Raw genomic sequence first — 22,849 nt, 5'->3', positions numbered from 1 at the left:
TGTGGCCAAGGATTGGTTAAAGAAACAAGCGTTGTGGCAAATATATTTACCGGCACCGCGTTATATACCGAGGAAGAAGTTTGATATTTCTACCACGAATGAAGTTCATCAGGCTGACCTCTTGTTTCTTCCCCACGATAAGGTAAAAGGCAAAACGTATAAATACGCTTTAACAGTATTGGATGTGGCTAGTCGATACAAAGAGGCTGAGCCATTAACCTCGAAAGATTCAACAGAAGTAGCTAATGCACTGAGACGCATATATAAACGAGGACCGCTAAAATAGCCTAAGCTATTTCAAGTAGATCCAGGTCGCGAGTTTATGGGATCGGTAACTAAACTGTTAACAAAGCACGATGTCAAAATCGTCCGTGGTGAAAGAGAGGCCCACCCTAGTCAAGCCATTGTTGAAAGATTTAACAGGACTCTAGCGGAACGTTTGTTTGGCTATCAGTATGGGATCGAAATGAAATCTGAGCGATTGAGATCAACCGAATGGGTGACACGATTATCAGCCGTTGTATCAGCGCTGAATAATGAAGTAACGAGATTAATAGGGAAGAAACCATCCGATGCGATTAAAATGAAATCCGTGACTTCCGAATCTTCAGCACCGAGGAGAGGTGTATTTCCATCAACAAAGAATCTGTGTCGGTATATAGCACCTCGCATCTATCGCCGTATTGTTTCTTAAGTTCGTTGTAATAAAAGTCATACATTAAGTGTTTAGACAAGTCGAGAATACTCATACCGACGTACACCGGTCTGTTGAATTTTATATTACTCTTCTGCATATGCAACGCGGCTAAGTCGTTATCGAATATCTTGCTTCTGTTAAAAGCCGGACTGGCTATAAGTTTCCTGAGTCTTTCTTCCTCATTAGATCTGACTAATTTAACATCAACACGCTTCCTTAGATTCTCCATAGTTTTACCGAATACCGAGTTATTCATGAGCTTATATAGATTCTTTTCGAAATCGCTGGTGGCTATCTTTCTTAAATCTGTGTTCAGCCTTATATAGGGCTCCATCCAAGGGCTTTGATCAAACTTAAGAACTCTGTGTATTTTCTTAAGTTTCATTTCTAACGATAGATACAACTGGAGATTTCTGTAGTGAACTATATATTTTGTCTTATCCATCAAATTTGGTACGAGTTTTTCTACGTTAGCTAACCTATTATTACCCTTCAATGAACGTTGATATTACGACATCCAGTCTTTATTAACCATTAATCTTTCGGGAGCTAGCGGATAACTGTTATGGTCTTTATGTAAGGAACTCGGATATTCCAAGTCAACTTCTAGTATGTACCCTTTATTCTCATCATTATTATTATTGATATCATTCACATTGACCCATTCAAAACCACCCGTGGGTAAAGGTTGACTCATAGCCCATCCGTACAAATTGTTAGCGTCGAGATATAATATATGCGTGTCGGGTTTACTCGGATCGTATCCTTCCACTAATTTATTATTAACCTTGGAATACCTTTTCGCTGCCATCGATATACCCCCTCTTAATCCTTTCTCAATAAACATGTGCATATCGTAATCTGTGAGTAGTTTTAGTTCTACGCCGGTCTTCTTCAACAATGCATCCCACAATAGTCCGGGACTGGAATAGTACCATGCCGGGTCCAAGCCGTATTGTTTTAAACACGTCTTTCTAAATATCTCGAATATATCGGCGAGTAACAGTACATCGGTTTTTAAGTACAGATCGTGATAATCACCTAAATTCTTACAACCTAATTTATCCCAGACCGTCAGAGCGTGTTCATAATCGGCATCTGTTATTCTAGATTCTGTTAAGTTACTATAGAATGATTCGAGGGGTGGTAATTCAGTTTCTTCGAATCTAGACCAATCATCCCTATATTCGTAAGGATATACACCTTTTCTCAGCAACAAATGACGAGTTATCTTATCGGTATATTGATTTGTTATCGCGAAGTCATCTGGATTGTTCACTTTAGCTAAATTGTCCAGGGAAGATAACAGAAACTGTACGGAGTCTATGAATCTAAGCCCATTACTTTGCTTTATTCTAGATTTCCCATCCTTGTCCCTATAATGTATAGGTTTAGTCAACGAGAACGATATGTATTTTTCCATATTGTTAGGAATGCACATTAAACCGCCGTCGGTCTTTGAGATAGCTTGCATAATGAGATGTGAATCGTATCCCCTAAGGTTATGAAACATAACTGGGATGGGTATTGTTTGAGCATTCATTTTTAGTTTCAAGTTACACTCGTTATGAGCGGCTCCCCGATAATTACCCGTGACGTGACAATGATCTCTTACGGAATCCCCATCCAGGGGTTTATTACAAACGTGACAACTCGTTGACTTCTTGTGGGCCCTCCAATCATCTATCGTCATACGCATGGGTTTCTTACACGATAATTTTTCACTGATTATTCTCTCTTCGTTTTGTAGATATTCTAGGAACTTTCCCGCTGCATCGGGACCTCTGTAAATCACGGGAGTGTTTGTTTTCCCATCATACCTTACAACTATATATCCAAACCCACAAGGAATATGTTCTTGAGTTTTGTACGTAAAACTACTATCAGTATTGCTTTGGTTGGTATTTTCTATGGGCTTGATAAGCGCTTCGAAGTCAGCGTAAATTACGTACGGTACGGGCATTTGATTACAATAATGTTCAAATTTTAATATATTTTTCCCCTCTTTAGGCATATCGATCCTGATAGCATTCTGTCCAACACCTCTACAGTCTTCTTTATGCGCTTCTAATAGATCTTGTCTACTGTACCCATGCAGGCATCTTTCGCTGAAATATTTCTTTCCTGCATGTTTTGTTTGATCGTATAGCACCCTGTTTAAACTCTTTATCCACGTATAATGATATTTTCCATCTTTTTCGATCAGAAATGAATTGATTCTGGGAATATGTTCCGGAGCGGAGCTTATCCTGTGTACAACAATTCCTTTAGGATGTCCGAAAACATTTATAGCTAAATTATTTTGCTTTTCCACCTTATCAATTTGTGATATTGGTGTAGGTTGGTCTATACCATCTAAGTTGAGTCCATCGTTTTGGGGATAGCTAGAAGGTCTATCCGGATTTTTGTCTACGGGGAACAATGCAGATTTTATCATCATTCTTAAACAATCATCGGATTTATTTTTTACGTTAATTATGGCTTTTTTCTTCTTAAAATACGGGGGTAAATCTATATAAGATCCACCTTTGAAAGGCATATAATTCGCTATATCTAAATATAAACTATCGATTTTATCCACACCCCAACCCGAACCTCTATTAGTCCAACGTTCTAAAGTTTCCTGTATCCTCTGAATTGATGTATCTAATGATGCGTTTATAGTATCGGATTCGGTTATAACTTCTTGATTGCTACGGAAATATGGTTCGGTATATTCGACGCTATCGTCTGCGTTACTTTTACTCAATGACATTTTAATCGTCAGCTGATATTTTATACTATGTAAATCATCTAACTCCTCGTTAATTTTACTCGATATGATGGGCTTAATATCGTTAACATCCATGTTGGAATTAATATCCATCTTCCAACCTCTTAGATATTTACCAACGCCGGCGGATGTGGGTACAAATATTAATTCTTGTTGTTGTTGATTATTATCATCATCATTATCATTATCTAGTAAAGCGATCAATTCAGCTCTTCTCATTCGAGAATAACCTCTCAGACCACTGTTTCTCGCTCGAGCTTTGAGTTCTCTAACAGTCTGTGGTCTGTTGTATTCCAAACCTAGTAAGGTAATCAATTCAGCTTTTCTCATACGAGAATATCCACGTAGACCACGTTGCTTTGCCATAGCCTTCAACTCTCTGACAAAAACCATAGTGGTATATGGAATGGTATATGCAAAATGAAACAAATGTCTAATTGGTTGTTTTCATATATCTAAATACGTATTCTTCCCAACCTATTCCTCTCATTGATGTAATCTCTCTTCCTAGCGTAAATAATCTGATTCCTGACCCTATCAGCACCGTGTTTCTTACATAAACAATAACGACCTTTGACCCCTATCCCGCATTCAGAACACGTATAGTTTATGTGTCCGCGCTTGATGTAATAATTGTGTATACCGCAGTAAATTTCAACACAGCGGCGGTTACATAGAGTCGTCTTCCCCATGAGTGTAAACTTGCAGTTATTCATGGTATATACATCTATCATATCATTTGTCTAAATGCAAATCACATCTACACTATTGATTAGGCTATTTATAGATCATGCATAGCCACAGCTGTCACTGCGTAGCTATTGTATAGCTGAAAATCAATAGAGCAGATAACCCCATAATCACAAATGTGACCTCGCGGTTCTTTTGTTCCTCTGACGGTGTATAAAACTGACTCATTGTTGGTCTCGGTATTGGGTTGAGTTTTTTCCCATAAACTAGGTAGTATTCGTGCATGGCAGATTCAACATCCTTAAACATTTGAATTGAATGTCCTTCCTTAATCAGTTTTTCATGAATAAAGTCTAATCTCTTCATTCTCTGCTGCGTATATTGTAACTGGGCTGCTTGGAGTTGTTCTAAAGCTTTGTTATGTCGTTTACGCTCCTCTTCAACTTCTTTAGCGTTTGATTCCCTCATACTGGAAAATAAATGATTACTCCCCGAAAAAGCTAGAGCATTAACAACAGCTCCACCGACCATCATCGCAATTGTTGCCATATAATATAATATATTCAAATGTTTAATTACTTCATTATGTCTTCCGGGATAAGTCCTTGTTTGATGAGCATATCCTTCGTTGCCATTGCTAATCCAATATCCAGAACCATCATACCTATATCAAATCCATTAAAATCTAGCTTGGGAGGTGTGGCTTTAGTAATCATTTTAGCCATACGGGCATAGCCAATGGCCAAGCCGGTGACCACCACTGAATGATAGGTCGCGTTTACCAACATTTTACTGTCTGTAACTGGAGTAGTCATGCTTCTTATAGCATTATATGAGGACTAACCTCTAATTGAACTTGTTGTTGCGGCGGGGGTGACGTTTTCTCTTCTCCGATCTTATAAAAGAACCATACAGCCGCTATACCAGCAACTCCTACTAGTGCCCATGTTTTAATCGGATTTGAATTATTTATTAATTTTGCTTTGCGCGCCAGCCCTCCCTTTCTTCCTGCAGCTATTTTTTGGGGGTTCTTAGTAACTCTGGGTTGTTTTTTTGTTTTCTCATTCACATTTGGTGCATCCTCATTCACATCCTCATTCTGTTCCGTTTCCGCAGTCTGTTGTGGTTGCGCAATCTGTTGCGGTGTCACCTGTTGTGTCTCCATTATTATTAAGTGGGCACGTATGTTTAAATTGACAATACCTAGCCGTTATTAAAGCTGTGGTGAACGGAGCTAAGAACATTCCGAATCTATGATAAAACTCACAGCTCACTGAGCTTATAGCTTGTTCGATGAATGGGTCTTTCTCTAGAGATTCGCATAAATACATGCGATGTTCTGCCGGAATGGGGAGAAACGTACTAGCTACGACTGTGTATAGTTGTTATATAGACGACCCTATCGTTTTAGTCATTGTAGCTCCCAGTCTAGACTCGTAACGCGCGTACAGTTTTTTAATTTCTTCATCGGTCATGTTATCAATTTTTTCGATGGTATAATTTTCTCCCAAATATTGGGAACATTTTCCACCGGCTACCAAAGCAGCGAGTTTTTCTCTATGTTTATCTAAAGATTTATCTACATCAGGCTCTTTGAGCATTTGTTTGATGAGTTCGTCGCATTCCATAATGTAATACCTAAGGAGATATTTAAGTCTAACATAATATAATATGACATATCCAATACAACCCGTAATAATGAACTGTTGCGAAAGAATGATGATTTCGAACCACATTTTATGTCATATTAACCGCTAATGTTCAATTTGCTACATTTTGCTGTAATTTTGCTATATTTGCTACAATTTTGCTATATTTTTGCTATAATTTTGCTACATTTTGCTAAGCAATTGCATAAGCAGCTGGTTCATCGGTTTTTAATACGAGTTTACAGTGCTTCGTTGCCGCTAACACTTTTCTGACTTTATCTCGTTCACCCTTGGTATAAATGACGTCATTTTCGCGTAAACATTCCTCGAATGAATCTCGGTCTTTGCAATGAAACAGCGCTACCCATTTGGTCTGCTCTCTGAGATCTTTCAGGACAGAGTTGTATTTTTGAGTAAGTACCCAAACGCTATGTTGAGTATGACGTCCGGAGAATGCTAAATACGAAAGCATATCTTTCTTTTTTGTTAATTCTTTACTCGCGCTGCAGTCGTCTATTACGAAAAGGGTTGATTCTCCTTTGTATTTTTCGTGACATACTCGGAGACAGTCTTGTAAACGATCGCCCAGATCGACTCTGTGTACCCCGTCGTCATTCATTACCCAATCTCTCGATAAGTATGTTTTATTAACGCTTATAGTCGGGCACAGAATAATAATATGATCGAAAACGTCCCGATAATGACTTTGTAAAATATCTAAAATAAAGGCTGTTTTTCCGCAGCCCGTTTGCCCGCATATGATAGCGCAGTGAGGATCTTTAGGTAAAAGATTATTCATAGATTGCTTGCACGAATCTCCCATTTTGTATATTAAGTTGCGCATCCATAATCACGTACAAATATATGTTTAAGCCATAGCGCGTACTTCGTGGTGAGGTATTCACCCATCGATACACTCCCGAGAGACAGATCTTTCACGACCGCGTTAACTTCCGGAGAACGTTTTATAGAAGGAAGTTTTTTAATCTCATCCCACTGGTGATACGCTAGCATTCCTTGGCTATATAGTTGATTAGGCAATGCGAACAATGCGGGGAGAACTGATAAATAATATAGCCAAGCTATCCGAAATCGACAAGCATATAGCTCAAGAGAAAACAAAACTCGAACAGGCGGGCGATGAATTCAGTAGACGCCGCGTAGCGGAAAGAATACGTAACTTAGAAGAGGAAAGATTGGCCCGCCTCGAAGCAGCTTCCAGTAATAGAAAGGCACTTCGTTCGCAAATCAGTCGTATTCGAGAAACTATCGATCAAGTCCTCAACGATGATACTACACTGGCCGATAAAATTAAAACATTGTTCAGAGAACAGGGAATAACAATTGCCAGTATTTTAACTGCGTGTGGATTTATTATATCGACTTTGACTCTCTCGTTAACAGGTGGTAGCGGTGGATCACCGCCTAACAATAAAAACGGTATAAAAGAGTGGATAAAAAAGCATTTAAAAGCATTAGGTTCAGCACTGGGAAAGCTAGCTGAGAAAGCCGCGGCTGCACTTCCGGGTATTATCATGGTACAACATTTATACTAAGTTATCTTATAATAATTAGATCTACATCAAGTGCTTTTATGAGTTATCATGGTGTAATATTTATACACCATTTCATATAATTATAGTTTAGCAAGTAATAATTATCATCAGGTAAAATGCATATATAAAATATCAGTAGTTTCAGTTATAGCTTTTTAGATGGTTGCTAGCCTAAGGTATCAAGATCCCATCTCCCAGACAAAGGATATTTATTCAAGTATATCTGTCATCACCTACCGGGGTATATTAGAATAACATTACTTCAATTAAGACTCATTAAGGATTAGACCCCATACAAGCTCGTCTATAGTGCATTAAGGATTAGCCCCCATACAAGCTCGTCTATAGGGCATTAAGGATTAGCTCCCACACAAGCTCATCTATAGTGACACCCTAATCTCTTTCAAAGCATCCAGTAAATATGTCAACAAGATTAGTGCCAGTCCAACAGGATAAACAGGATTTAGTATTCCCCTCTGTCTAGCCATCCATTTAGCTTAGGACACAACCAATCGTGTATCAACCAATCACATTCCTTTCTATTGTTCAAACTTTCATTAAATACATACTGTAGCCAAGTTCTAGCAGAGAAGGGGTTTGACTCTCTTACCAAGCAGACCTCTCTCCCACAGCCCAGAGTGTGTACCGACTCTCTGTGGCACCCTCAGTTATTTCTAAGTATATTGTAAATTGTTAATTGTTCTTGTAAATAAAATTGTGATTAGTCTCCTGTGACTCTGGCCCTTTGCTGACTAATTCCCCAAGAAAACCAGCACGTCATTTGGAAGGTATTGTTCACCTAGAACAGTTCCATGATAATTTGGCGGAGAATCATCGTTTTCGGAACCACGGAGTCCAGGTACTAACTACAACCAACTACAAGAACCCATTGGAGGACATGTCCAACCGTGATCATCCGATGGAATAACAAGCAAGCTGCATCTACCTCTGACCTCAACACTGGATTAAAGACAACCAACTCCTCCAAAGACACCAACAAAGGAAGAAAAAGTCTTCAAATATTGTAAGTACTACATTGTTGATTACTTGTCTTCCTTTAATTTAGTACGGTACATACTAATAGGTATCATGGCAAATATGGAGTCTGGTATGGAAAGTAACTTCGAAAGTGAAATTCCAACAGTGTCTTTAGTTACGCCCCTTGCCAAAAGTGTAATTCAGGCAAAATTTGGCACAAAAACAACATATTGTTTAGTAGATACAGGGGCATCCATTTCTTGTATTTCGTCTGCTTTTCTGAGCACAGCTTTTGAAAACCTTACTCTTGGAAACTCACCCTTTCCACAGGTTAAAGGTGTTGGCGGTGAATTGCATAAAGTGTTAGGTTCAGTTGTGTTAGATTTTGTCATTGAGGATCAGGAATTTTCTCAAAGATTCTATGTTCTGCCTACACTACCAGAAGCAGTGATACTAGGCGAGAACTTCCTTGATGACAATGATGCAGTCTTAGATTATAGCTGTCATTCCTTGATACTTAACAACAGCACCTCAGATAGGCAATATATCAATTTCATAGCCAATTCAATGCAAGAGATTAGTGGATTAGCAAAAACAATAGATCAGATTTACATCCCCCCTCAGAGTGAAATTCATTTCAAGGTCAGACTATCAGAGACCAAAGAGGATTCCCTCATCCTCATTGAACCCATTGCTTCCCTCACTGCTCATTCTGAAGTAGCAGGTGGTAGAACTCTTTCCAAAGTGAAATGCAAAACTGCTACATTTAGGCTTATGAATCCCTCCCAAGAAGAAAAAGTTCTTGACAAGGGTACAGTTGTAGGCAAATTTAGTTACATTGACCAAGACTCTGTTTATGCAATCGACTCTGACCAACCATTCATCAGTACCGTTAACACTGACAATGAGAAGAGAGACAATGACACTAGGGATTATGTTAAAATTGCACAAGAATTAGGATTTGATTTGACCAATACACAACTGACTCCGGACCAACGACACAGACTACTTAGATTTTTGGGACAAAATAGAAACATGTTTTCAACGGGTCTTGCAGATTTAGGAAAGACTGACATGCACCAACATATCATTGACACTGGCGACCACCCACCCGTTAAGTGTAGACCATATCGCCAATCTCCTCATCTCCAAAAAGTCACTGAAGAACTTATAGATGATTTTCTGAAGTATGATTTAATCGAGGAGTCTACTTCTATGTATTCAGCTCCCATTATCCTAGTCAAGAAACGCGATGGCTCATATAGATTTGTTTGTGACTACAGAAAGTTGAATTCTGTCACTTTACCAATGTCATGGCCTCTTCCTGTTTTTGATGATGTTGTTGATAACATCGCCAATGCACAAGCTAAGATCTTCTCAACTCTAGACCTTGCTAATGACTTCTTCCAAGTGCCATTACATGAAGATTCAAAGCATAAAACTGCTTTCGTCACCCATCAAGGCCTTTATCAATTCAAACGTTTGCCCCAAGGTTTGACAAATTCTCCACTTTGTTTTCAACAGCTCATGAGCAAAGTGCTAAGAAAATTGCTTTTTAAGGTTGCGCTGATCTACATTGATGATTTGATAATTTACAGCAAAAACTTTGAAGAGCATGTCCAACATTTGGAGCAAGTATTTTACTATCTGAAACAGGCAAAATTGACACTAAAGCCATCCAAATGCAATTTTGCAACGGACAAAGTTTCTTTTCTGGGTCATGTTTTATCATGTGGAGGTGTTCAAGTTGATGACAAAAAGACTGAAGCAATTAGAACCTTTCCAGTGCCCAAATCACAAAAGCAGATCCGCTCCTTCTTAGGTCTCACGAACTTCTACAGGAAGTATGTGAAAAATTACGCTCACATAGCGCTTCCACTGAATGCCTTGCTAAAGAAGCATTCGGAGGCAGAAGTAGGAAAGAAACCAAAGTTCCAATGGTCACTTGAGTGTGATCAGGCATTCAACACCCTCAAACATGCTATGAGTAATACACCTGTTCTGGCTTATCCAAATTTTGACAAAGAATTTCTTCTCACAACTGATGCCAGTGATATGAGCATAGGTTTTGTTTTGAGTCAAAAAGATGAGAAAAATAATGAACATCCAATAGCTTTTGGTGGTAGAGCTCTACATGGCAGCGAAAAGACCTGGAGCATTACAGAAAAGGAAGGCTTAGCTCTAGTTGAAGCCATTAGATCCTTTCGTCCATACCTTGCAAATTCCAAATTCACAGTCTACACTGATCATATAGCATTGAAATGGCTGAAATCCATCAAGGATGCCACAGGTAGGTTAGGGCGATGGTCTTTGGAACTTTCTACCTACACTTTTGACATTGTTCACCGCAGCGGCAAAGCCAATGGGAATGCCGATGCTCTCTCACGTAGGGAATATGAGGAAAATATTAACTGTAATGATCAGACAGAAGAAGATGCTGAGAAAACAGTCTTCTCAGTAACTTCAACTCAGTAAAGCAAATCAACTAGCAGTACCACAATCTTGCCAAACACCCATTCATCCACACAAGTCACACAGACAACTCAGACTGAGGATATTTGCACACCTATTGTCAATCACTTAGAATCAGACACACAGACAACACATTGGTCAGTCACCTTTGAATATGAAGAGGATTATCAGTCAGTACCAGTTAATGTTGTCGCAGCATTACATGCTACAAATGCTGATGTTACCCAAGATGCATTGGTTGAAGTAAGTATAAAAGAACATCCATATTTACGTCACCTACAAAGGATTTGTCCAGATTTCATCCAAATCTTTGACTACAAAGAGGATGATGTCCTTCCACAAAATGAAAAGGATCGTCAAAAGATTCTTATCGAAGCCAATACTTTTGAAATTGATGAAGGCATCCTATACAGATTCGTTCAACAAAGACAGAAAGGCCATGCAGACAAGTTCATTAAACAGCTGGCAGTCCCAAGAACCCTCAGAAATCAAGTCCTGCAATCCTATCATGACTCAGAGGTTGCCACCATGGGAAAGAAAGGATGCACAACACCATGAGACCTAAGTACTACTGGCCCAAAATGTACAGCGAGATTGCTACTTATGTCCAGACATGTGAGGTATGTCAACAGACCAAGAGGCACTACCATGCTAAGAAGGCACCACTTTGTCCACTACCTGTAGAAGAGGTCTTCACCCGATGGCACGTTGACATTCTCGGTCCCCTGCCAAAAACACCAGATAAGTACAAGTACATTTTGGTTATCACAGATGCATCATCCAGATGGTGTGAAGCCTTCCCACTTCGGACCCAAGAAGCCAAAGAAGTAGCAGATGTTCTCGTCAGAGAAATATTTTGTCGGTATGGCGCACCAAGGACCTTAATTTCAGACAGAGGTCAGAACTTCATGTCCAAACTTATCAAAGCAATTTGTGAACTTTTGGCAATTAAATTTACCCATACCAGCCCATACCATCCTCAAACAAACAGCTGTGTAGAAAGGCTCAATTCCTATATCAATCAGTCACTAAGAGCCTATTGTAACAAGTCTCAAAATGATTGGCCCCGTTTTATTCCTGGCATCATGATGGCCTATCGGATGGCCCCAAATTCATCAACACAAAAATCCCCATATGTCATGCTTTTTGGCCGAGAAATGAGAGCTCCACAAGATGTAGCATTAATTCCAAAAGAAAATTTAGGCCACAATAACAAAAGTTATCTTTCCAATTTGCTTGAGGAGCTTGAAATCACTAGAACAATTGCAGCTGAAAACACTGCTCGGGCTAAGGAGGTGTATTCAGAACAATATAATAGAAAAGCTAAAGAACCAGAATTCGCCCCAGGTCAAAGAGTTTGGCTTTACTGTCAAAAAGTTGAAAAAGGCCTTTCCAACAAATTAACCAAAAAGTGGTATGGTAGCTATTATATCGTCCATACAGGTCCAAATTATACCTACAAACTACGCCGAAGTTCTGACGACAAAATACACAAACCACTGGTCCATGCCAAACGTCTGAAGCCATATTTTGATCCTGCTGATCGTCCACAGTATCCTCCAGAACCATACCTCAATGACACCAGTAACATAGATTCAGGAGTCATGGTTCATGGATGACAATGAGGAACCAGTCAGTGATTCACAGCCTGACAGCAACAATTCCCCATCAACAAGTTCAACTTACCAGGCTACTGATCAGTCACCTCCACAACAGAAAGGTAAGAAGGTCAATTCCAAAACAAAGGCAGGTACTTCCAGCAACAAGAGTCCGAAGCAAAAGGCCCCAACAAAGAAGAAAAACCCTGCTTCAAGTACAACAGAAAAACCTACCAGTCCCACGGCAACAATGAAGGAAAATCATGCCACACCAGGTCCTAGTGCTCCAACCAAGGTAAATGAAAAGGTAAACAAGGGGAAAAGAGGAGTGAATAGTAAGCATCACCAGCCCAAATCCAGAAAACAACCTGACGACAGCCCGGTACAACCTCCAAGTCCAACATCAGGTAACATCATTAGCCCCCATACAAGCTCGTCTATAGTGCATTATGGATTAGCCCCCATACAAGCTAGTCTATAGGGCATTAAGGATTAGCTCCCACACAAGCTCATCTATAGTGACACCCTAATCTCTTTCAAAGCATCCAGTAAATATGTCAACAAGATTAGTGCCAGTCCAACAGGATAAACAGGATTTAGTATTCCCCTCTGTCTAGCCATCCATTTAGCTTAGGACACAACCAATCGTGTATCAACCAATCACATTCCTTTCTATTGTTCAAACTTTCATTAAATACATACTGTAGCCAAGTTCTAGCACCAGGAACAACTAAAAGCAGAAACCAAATTTACCAAAGAGCCAAAAGAAAATAACCTAGAAATTAATCTCCATTTCACAATGAAAGAACTACTCCACGTCCTACAAAATAGGAAAAAGGACACAGCCCCAGGCTTAGACCTTACTTCATACCAGATAATTAAACAACTACCACCCAAACTACTCCAAACTCTACTGAAACTCTATAACCTCATATATCTAAACGGACAGGTCCCATCACCTTGGAAACAAGCCCTGGTCATACCAATCCCCAAACCCAATAAACCAGCTGACCAGGCTAATTCATACAGACCAATCTCCCTAACTTCTAACTTATGCAAAGTAATGGAATCAATGGCCAAAAACAGGTTACAACACTACTTAGAACAAAACGACATAATAAATCCAGACCAAAGCGGTTTCACTCCTGGACGCTCAACCTTAGAAAAACCTCGCCCGACTAGAGCAGGACATTAAAACAGGCCAACTTAACAAACAATATACTACAGGCATCTTTCTAGACTTCTCCAAAGCATTCGACATGGTTTGGCATAACGGGCTAATACAAAAACTACAAAAAATAGGACTTAAAGGTCAAATAATTAACTACATCCAAAGTTTCCTAACAAACCGCAAAATCACCGTGGGCATAGATCAAACGCTATCGGACCAATGTCCCCTAGAAAATGGCACTCCCCAGGGCAGCATCCTAAGCCCAACACTCTTCAATATTATGATTAACGATCTATTCGAGGGACTATCCCCCAAAGTAAACACATCAAAATTCGCGGATGATGGAGCCCTCTGGATCCGCACTAAAAGCATGAAAATGGCCCAAAACTTACTACAAAAATCTCTAAATAAAATACAAAAATGGGCTGACAAATGGGGCTTCTCCCTAAACTCAGAAAAAACCACAGGAATAGTATTTAAACACAAAAATATGCAACCCGCCACCCTAAACCTCCAACTAAACAACAAACCAATCAAATTCCAAAAACAAACCAAATTCTTAGGATTAATCTTCGATGAACATCTCACCTGGGATGCTCACATTAAAAACCTTGTAACCAGATGCAGCAAAGACCTAAACACGTTAAGATGCCTAACCGGCTCCAACTGGGGGGCCTCTAAAAACACCCTCCTCTCACTCTATATATCACTAATTAGGTCCAAACTAGACTATGGCAGTGCCATTTACGACACCTTAAACAACTCTCTCATTAAAAAACTAGACTCAATCCAGTATCAGGCCCTAAAACTAATCACACGAACTCAACATGGCACCTCTTCCACCTCACCCCAGGCCTTAACAGGAGAAATGCCACTTAACCTACGTAGGGAACAACTTACCCTAAACTTCTGGGCCGCGTCCCAATCAAACCCACTAATCGAAAACTTAATAAAACAAAATATTAGCCCTAGAAACCAAGCCCTAGCCCGGAAACATCCACTACTTACTCCAATTTCCCAAAGAATAACCAATTACCTAAACGAACACAAAATAAATAATCTTAAACAAAACAATAAATCATCCAATATCTTCACTCGAAAACTTAAAATACCAAAAATAGACACAACACTAGCCGATACACTAAATAAACAGACCTATCCTAACATCGCTAAAACCACCACACTAGCATACATACATGAAAATTGGCCAAATTGGTGTCACATATACACAGACGGATCCTCAGATCCGATCTCAAAACACACAGGTTTCGGAGTCCACATCGCAAAACCAACCAAAGACACACAATCTTACCGACTCCCAAACAACCAATCCATATTCACGGCCGAACTAATGGGCATGGCCTCAGCACTACACAATCAGCAATCTAAAAAACACCAAAAAATCCTCATCCTAACCGACTCCCTCAGTGGACTACAAGCCCTCAAAAATAAAAACACTAAAAACCGCCCCAAACTAATAAATCAAATACTCAATAGCTCAAACAACTTAACTAAGGTAGGTAAACAAATAGAGTTCATTTGGATCCCCGCCCACGTAGGAATCTTTGGAAATGAAAACGCAGATAAAGCAGCAAAATTATCCCTTAAACACCCAGAAATAAGCTTAAACTTACCCAGCTCAAAATCAGAAATCAAAAGTGTCACTAAACAAAAAATTAACAAAAAATGGCAAAATATATACCAAAACTCAAATAGCCAAATCAGGAAAGTACTCAAAAAACCCCTAAATAAACCCAAAATACTACACCCATCCAAAAAAATCGACAGAATAATTACCAAACTACAAACAGGCCACACCAAACTAAACAATCACCGTAAAATAGCTAAACTACACACAACAGGAAACTGCCCACATTGCAAACAACAAGAAACACCAGAACACGTACTCATTCACTGCACACACTACCAAACACATCGAACAACACTACAGACCACCCTAAATCTTAAAACCGGACTTACACTAGAATCAATCCTAAATCCACAAAATAAATTAGAAAAATTCAAAGCCTTAGGCATATACCTAATAAAAACAGGACTAATTAGTCGCATTTAAACCCCAAATAAAATATTAAAACCAAAACTACCTTATTAGATAACCACCCAGCACACACAGCTCCCTTAGTTCGTCCCCCACCCACTCTTGGCATTCTTTCCAAATCTCAAAATTTCAAAATTACTATATAAGTAACCCCTAAAGCCCCCTCCTGGGTTGCACAAACTCACTTTTCCCCTTTTTGGAAACACATTAAATGGCCTGGCCGGGCCCGTGTGCGACATACGCTTGCAGTCGGAAAGCGCACGTTAAATCTCCAATATAAGTAAGTAAGTAAGAAGTTCTAGCAGAGAAGGGGTTTGACTCTCTTACCAAGCAGACCTCTTTCCCACAGCCCAGAGTGTGTACCGACTCTCTGTGGCACCCTCAGTTATTTCTAAGTATATTGTAAATTGTTAATTGCTCTTGTAAATAAAATTGTGATTAGTCTCCTGTGACTCTGGCTCTTTGCTGACTAATTCCCCAAGAAAACCAGCACGTCATTTGGAAGGTATTGTTCACCTAGAACAGTTCCATGATAGTATAATAGGGAGTGTTGTTTCCTGGCTATTGAATTTATTAGCTAAGACCACCACTTGGCTTAGTCAAAACTTGTGGGGGTTGATCGTAGCAATTGCAGGGTTGTTGTACGTATTCGCTAAAGACTATTTAACCAAATCATGAGTAAACCAACCGAGACTCCACCCACTACAAGCGCTGTTTTTTCATCGATATGTTGTTGATTTTTAGCCGCAATATGCGGTGACACTTGTGCATCAGTAGATGGTTGAGCGATAGTTGGTGTTTGTGGCTTTACTATTCCCTTTTCGCCCGTGATCGTTTGCGTTATTAATTCGACATTCATATCTGAATTTATACCTGGTTTTTGTTGATCGGTAGCGATAACAATTTTATTATTATAACCGATCACTTGACCGATCTTAAGTTCCATATTACTCGGAGACATGTATAGTCCCGGCGCATAAACGTAGTCCACTTTGGATTGAGCGTACTGTAATGCATCTTGAAAACGCTTTATAGACGATGGTATGTCAACTGGTGAATTAATGGCGTCTTCCACGTTTGAGACAAACTGTTTTTGCGCATCGAGCGCCGTCCCAGAACCGATAATGGACGTTCGTGTTTGAGATTGCGCACCGAGAATTGCCCATACATAAGTTCTTATCGATTCATTAACTCTTAGAAATCCTGGGTTAGTAAAATTATTTTCCGTTTTATCATTAAGAAATTCATTCCAAGCGTCTGCGGTATCGTTCATTTGTATAAATTTTTTAACAATATAAATTAAACCACTCTTAAAACTCATAATATCCCCTCTCCAATCGTTACTATAAAGTTCCCAGCCTTTATACCAATCACCGGTTTTATGCCAATGATCATATATTCTTGCGTAAAGTTTGCTGGTACTATACAACTTACCAAAATTAACTGGAAGTTTATTAAGTACTTTATATACATAATCGCTTTCTTCTTTGACGGATTTATTTTCCTCTGTGTAAGGAACACCTAGACCATGGTTTGCTCCTTTAATACGCCAATCTTTACTCGTAGAAACATTAAATTCCTGACAAATACGCTCATACGCGGACCTATCGTAATTATTATTTGTGGAATTCCACGCTCGATCCTGCGGTAATGGAGCACTAATTTCTTTAAGTACACGTGAAATGACATAACAGACTTATTCAGTTCAAATCCTGGAGCGTAAAGAGATACGCCACATCCCGTTGTGGCACACCATATGGCAAAGTTTAACTGATTCTGCCAAAATTGCATCGGATTGTGAAACCAATCGTGCACCATTTTATCGCTAGTTGCCGTGACCCTGTACTTTTCAAAGATATTGGGGAATTTAACTAAAAATTCAGCACCAGAGGCAGTTACTATAATCGATTGATTAGTAATGTATCTCGATTTCATATTTAAGTTATGATATAGTATCATTGTATATTTAATATGTATGTTACACTCCCGGGAATAACAAATGGTCAGTCTATTGAACTGCTTCATACAATCGATAACTCGGATGGACAGCTCGAAGTAGCTATCTGTGATGTAACGTATTACCCACGGTGGACCAATATAAGTGCTGCGAGAGGTAATAATAAGATAAGGTTAATTGAAAACGAATATGTTGTTAGAGACAACACTATTATACCTGATGGGTATTACAGCTTAAGCTCACTCAATGATGAAATTTTTAAGCCTAATTCCATTAGGCTCACACAAAATGAGGCGAATGGGATAATTAATATATACACTGAAGAAATAGGTATGATTATTGGTGAGAACTTAGGAATTACACTTGGATTTGGACAGTCAGAAACATTACCACCCAACGCAAAAACAACTATATATGCATTACCCGATTTAGTTCCCTATAAAGAGCTGTGCATCCATCTTGATCAAATCAGTACAACGGATAATATTCAACAAGAAAGTCCTTCAACTCTACTCAGAAGTGTTCGAGTGAAAGATGAAATATACAATAGCGGTAGAACGGAATCTTTCTCAACATTACAATATAAAAAATTAAAGCAGGGTATTATTTCAGACCTCAAAATTTCTGTATTAGATGTAAAACACCAACCTGTACATATAGGATACTTAAGTGTAACACTCCATATTATAAATAATGGTTGATGCATCAGGCCCTGGAACGATAAGACAATGTAATACAATTGCGCTTTCCGATCTCGGAGATACGGAAGGATTCGGTAAACCCGGTACCAATGGTAAGTTATACGCTTTACACTTACACGATAATGTATACAAGCGGAAAGAAGTTACATTCACGGGTAATCTAGAAGATTTAAGCGATGTCGACGTTAGTAGACTCCTTAAAACCACTCCGTACAATATTATTTACAACAGTGAGAATAAATGGACTATGGTCGAAGCAAACATCAAGTGGCTGCTGAATATCGCCATTACCCCACCTTATGCGATGATGGGTAAGGGACATAATTTAACTAAGATAATAAATAGTGGCATCGTACTCGCGGCCTATATTCCGTCAAAACGAAAAAGTGTGTTAGTCACTCCCCTGCCAGAAAAACCAGGTCATATGTTATATAGTCGTCCGGCAATCCAAAATGTTAGTTTAAATTTGGTTACAGAATTCGATGATATTAAACAGAACTTGAGTGCAATACCTAATATTTCTACACTTATTATTGAAGTCTTGCTCGGAGATGCACCAGTAGATGCCTTCGAAATATTACCAGGTCTATCGATTAAATGGCTCAAGAAACACGAGCGTCTACGTTGCAGTATTATTCATGTCGGTGCATCACCCGTTACAACCCTCGAGGGGGTTCAAATTATTAAAAGTGACAGAATTTCTCTTTCTAAGATATTCTTGCCGTATAATATACATTTGATAAGGTTGATGTATACTCTCAAAACATTTAAGCAAGACCAATTAAAGACTATTATATATTCGTAATATACACTATGAGTTTATATCCAGCGCTCGATGAAAAGATGGAAACTGTTGATGGATTTCGATTACATCAAATAAGCGACATAAAACATCGAATAGAAAAGGATAGGGAGTTGAGACTTGGATTGTATAAAAAGTATCGCAGAGCCGTGAATGCTCTGGACGGAGTTGACACCGCGCTTGTAGTAGCTGGCATGGGACTCGGTGTAGCCGGTGTCGGTTTACTATCAACTATAATCGCCGCGCCTATCGTGCTCGGCATGGAAATAACCGCCGGAGTCTCGGGACTGGCAGGAATAGCGATAAAATTGATTTCTCGTAGGTTGCAAAAGAAAGCATTAAAACACGATAGTATTCGAATACTCGCCGAAGCAAAGTTGAACAGCATTGAGGATCATGTGTCGACAGCAATGGCCGATTGTAAGATATCCGAGGATGAGTTTCGTTTAGTGCTGTCGGAACTCACCAAATACAACGAAATGAAGCAGGAGATTCGATCAAAATCTCGTAAGACCAATGGTATTAGCGAAGACGAGAAAAAAAAGTTCATAGAACAAGGGAGGCAACAAGCGCGTCAATTATTCCGTGCCAAAACCAAAGAACTGGTTGGAGATTAAAAATAAATTGCTTACTATCGTGTGATTACATTTAGACAAATGCTTACATAAATATATAATAATGGAAAAAACTATTAAATGGAGAGAATTACCACAAGGTTTTTATTATATCAGTGATGTCAAACCAACCAAATACGGTAATCAATTGTTTCTTATCAATTTACAAGAAGAGTGTAGTTATATAGTCTGGTCTCCTAGTAAAATGAACGAAGAACTTAATAAAAATGTTGAATATCGCTTTATCGATAAAAATAATGAAGAATATTTTTATTACCATTTAGACTCATCTAAAGCAATGATTGGCCCCAGGTATTGGTGAGCTAGAGCTGAATCTCATGACTATCGTTGAATCGCATAATCATTTTGGCATAAAAAATTCCATCTGTAGTAGCAGTATAGGTATATGAATCCCGCTCCAGTGGAAGTGAGCCAGAACCATCATTACCTATAAAAATTTATATCACAGACTCCAGGTGGTGGTCAATTTAACTTAATCTCATGACTATCGTTGAATCGCATAGTCATTTTGGCATAAAAAATTCCCTCTGTAGTGATGGTATAGGTATATGAATCCTGCTCCAGTGGAAGTGAGCCAGAACCCCCATTACCTATAAAAATTTATATCATAGACTCCAGGTGGTGGTGAGCTGGAGTCAATTTAGCTGAATCTTATGACTATCGTTGAATCGCATAATCATTTTGGCATAAAAAATTCCCCCTGTAGTGGTGGTATAGGTATATAAATCCGGTTCCAGTGGAAGTGAGCCAGAACCCCCATTACCTATACTACTGTTGTGGATCTATAGTGCTCCATCATCCGCTTATTTTGATGTGTTTCCTTTAGGGGATAGTCACTCAAATTGGTCATTTATCATAATATTGAAGAGACCGGGGCTTAGGATGCTGCCTTGGGATGTGCCGTTTTCTTTGGGACACTGGTCCGATAGAGTTTGGTCGACACCCACGGTTATGTCCAATGCTTTAGAGAAGTCTAGGAAAATGCCTGTTATGTATTGTTGGTTGAGTTGGCCTGTATTGATGTCTTGCTAAAAGGGGGCCAGGTTGAGCGGCCTGGGGTGAAGCCGCTTTTGTTTGGATTTATTATGTTATTATGTTATTATGTTATCTTGGTATGTTGTTACAGTGTATTTACCTGTGTATCTCTCACGAGAAGAGAGAAGCCAGCATATAATTAACAACAAAGTATAATATAGATGCAAAGCAGCAATGGCGGGCTCCAAGTTACACTGTGCACAAACTTCCATGTTCGAATCCTCAAAGGGTTTCCTTGTACCAAATCCGTCACATGTAGGCACAACTTGCAGGGTATCGCCGCTACGAGACTGGCGTGTGCAAAGTCTGTTCTAAACCCATTTACGACATCGAGTGAGTGAGTGAACGAGTTTGGTTTTACGCCGCCTTTAGCAATATTCCAGCAATATCAGGCGGGGGACACCAGAAATGGGCTTCACACATTGTACCCATGTAGGGAATCGAACCTTGGTCTTCGGCGTGACGAGCGAACGCTTTAAACACTAGGCTTTGCGACCTCCCCTTACGACATCGAACATGTTCGAATCCTCAAAGGGTTTGTTTGTACCAACTCTGTCAAAAGATAGTCACTGTTTGCAGGACATCGCCGCTACGAAATTGGCGTGTTCCAGGGGTGGCCCAAATAACAATCAAATATTATCACCAAGTGGTGTGAAAACCTTGAATCCAATATGGCTGCCAAACCACGTGACCAATGACCAAAGTCAAAGAAACAAAAATGTCAAGCAGCTCAAGCGGCAGATACATGCAAGGTTTCAATAGTAATCGGATTTACTTTGCTAGCTCTGGTACAAAAATCAGCGGAATAATAAATAATAATAAATAATAAATATAATTGCAAGCAGCGATGCGGGCTCCAAGCTATATCAAATATTAGTGCTGATATGCTTGTTTACATTCATGGTAGTGCATTTCACAATATCTCACTTATACAGTTATACAGAGAACTAAACCAATGAAAATGAGTTTTTCATGGCTCAGGGTGATTACTTTTAAGACAATTATCCCAGTTGACTCATAAGTCACTTCCGGTATCGGGAATGATATGTGCACTAATGTACACTCTTATACATATCATCTATCCTGAGTGCCCATTGAAGCAATTAGTATTTAGGTGGTTATGGACCATGTGTTCACAGTTTGTATTAACCGAGAAAATCGATGAGGTCAAACGCAAACAAAAGACCTGGGGAACAATGCAGTTTACTGAGTGCATTGACTGGTACAAGTAGGTCAATCACCGCGATATAGCGTTACTGCAGTCTGGCTATAGTGTTACAGTAGCTGGCTGGCCCTTACCATGAAATACACCTTGTCAGTGCCGGCTGAAGCAGGGTTTGGGTGGTTATGCACACTATGTTCGAAGTTTATTTGTCCATGGGGCTATACCATCGATCACTGCCGAGAATACCACCTTCGGGCATAGCCAAATCAGCATGTTGACATGTTGTACACACATGCTTTCTTTAGATAAGTAGTGAGTGAGTGAGTATGGTTTTACGCCGCTTTTAGCAATATTCCAGCAATATCACGGCGGGGAACACCAGAAATGGGCTTCACACATTGTACCCATGTCGGGAATCAAACCCTGGTCTTTGGCGTCTTTAGATAAGTAAGTATGTCTCTCTGCCGCTAGTGAAATCGGTAAACCATAGGAATAACACAGTTGCAGTTCACCAGGGAATAGGACACAGAATCACAGAACAGACGTCACGTTGTCCTGTATTATTCAAAGAAATAAATATGCCTTTTGGAGATAGCATTTTCAAACAAAAAACAGGGTTTGGTTGAAATTTTTACTGCTTCTTCTTTCAGTGTCTTTAATGTCTTGGAAACGTCATAAAATCGCTTTGTCCCCCCTCTCCCGAAAAAATATTTTCAAAACATGTCAGATCACAGTTTGGTGAATGTATGATTCGGATGTGCAAATACTAAAAAGTGCCTAGTCTGACAGTTATTGGATGATCTGCTGAGGTACAATAGGTTCAAGTATGTTGTTATAGATGAATCCTGTTTAATGTTTCTTTCCGTAGCCTTCGATTCTATGCCGCTACAATTAGACATGGCTATGGTCAA

Source organism: Haliotis cracherodii, unplaced genomic scaffold (assembly GCF_022045235.1).
Source record: "Haliotis cracherodii isolate W230 unplaced genomic scaffold, xgHalCrac1.p SCAF_7, whole genome shotgun sequence".
NCBI classification, from domain to species: domain Eukaryota; kingdom Metazoa; phylum Mollusca; class Gastropoda; order Lepetellida; family Haliotidae; genus Haliotis; species Haliotis cracherodii.
This window is presented reverse-complemented; position numbering follows the sequence as displayed.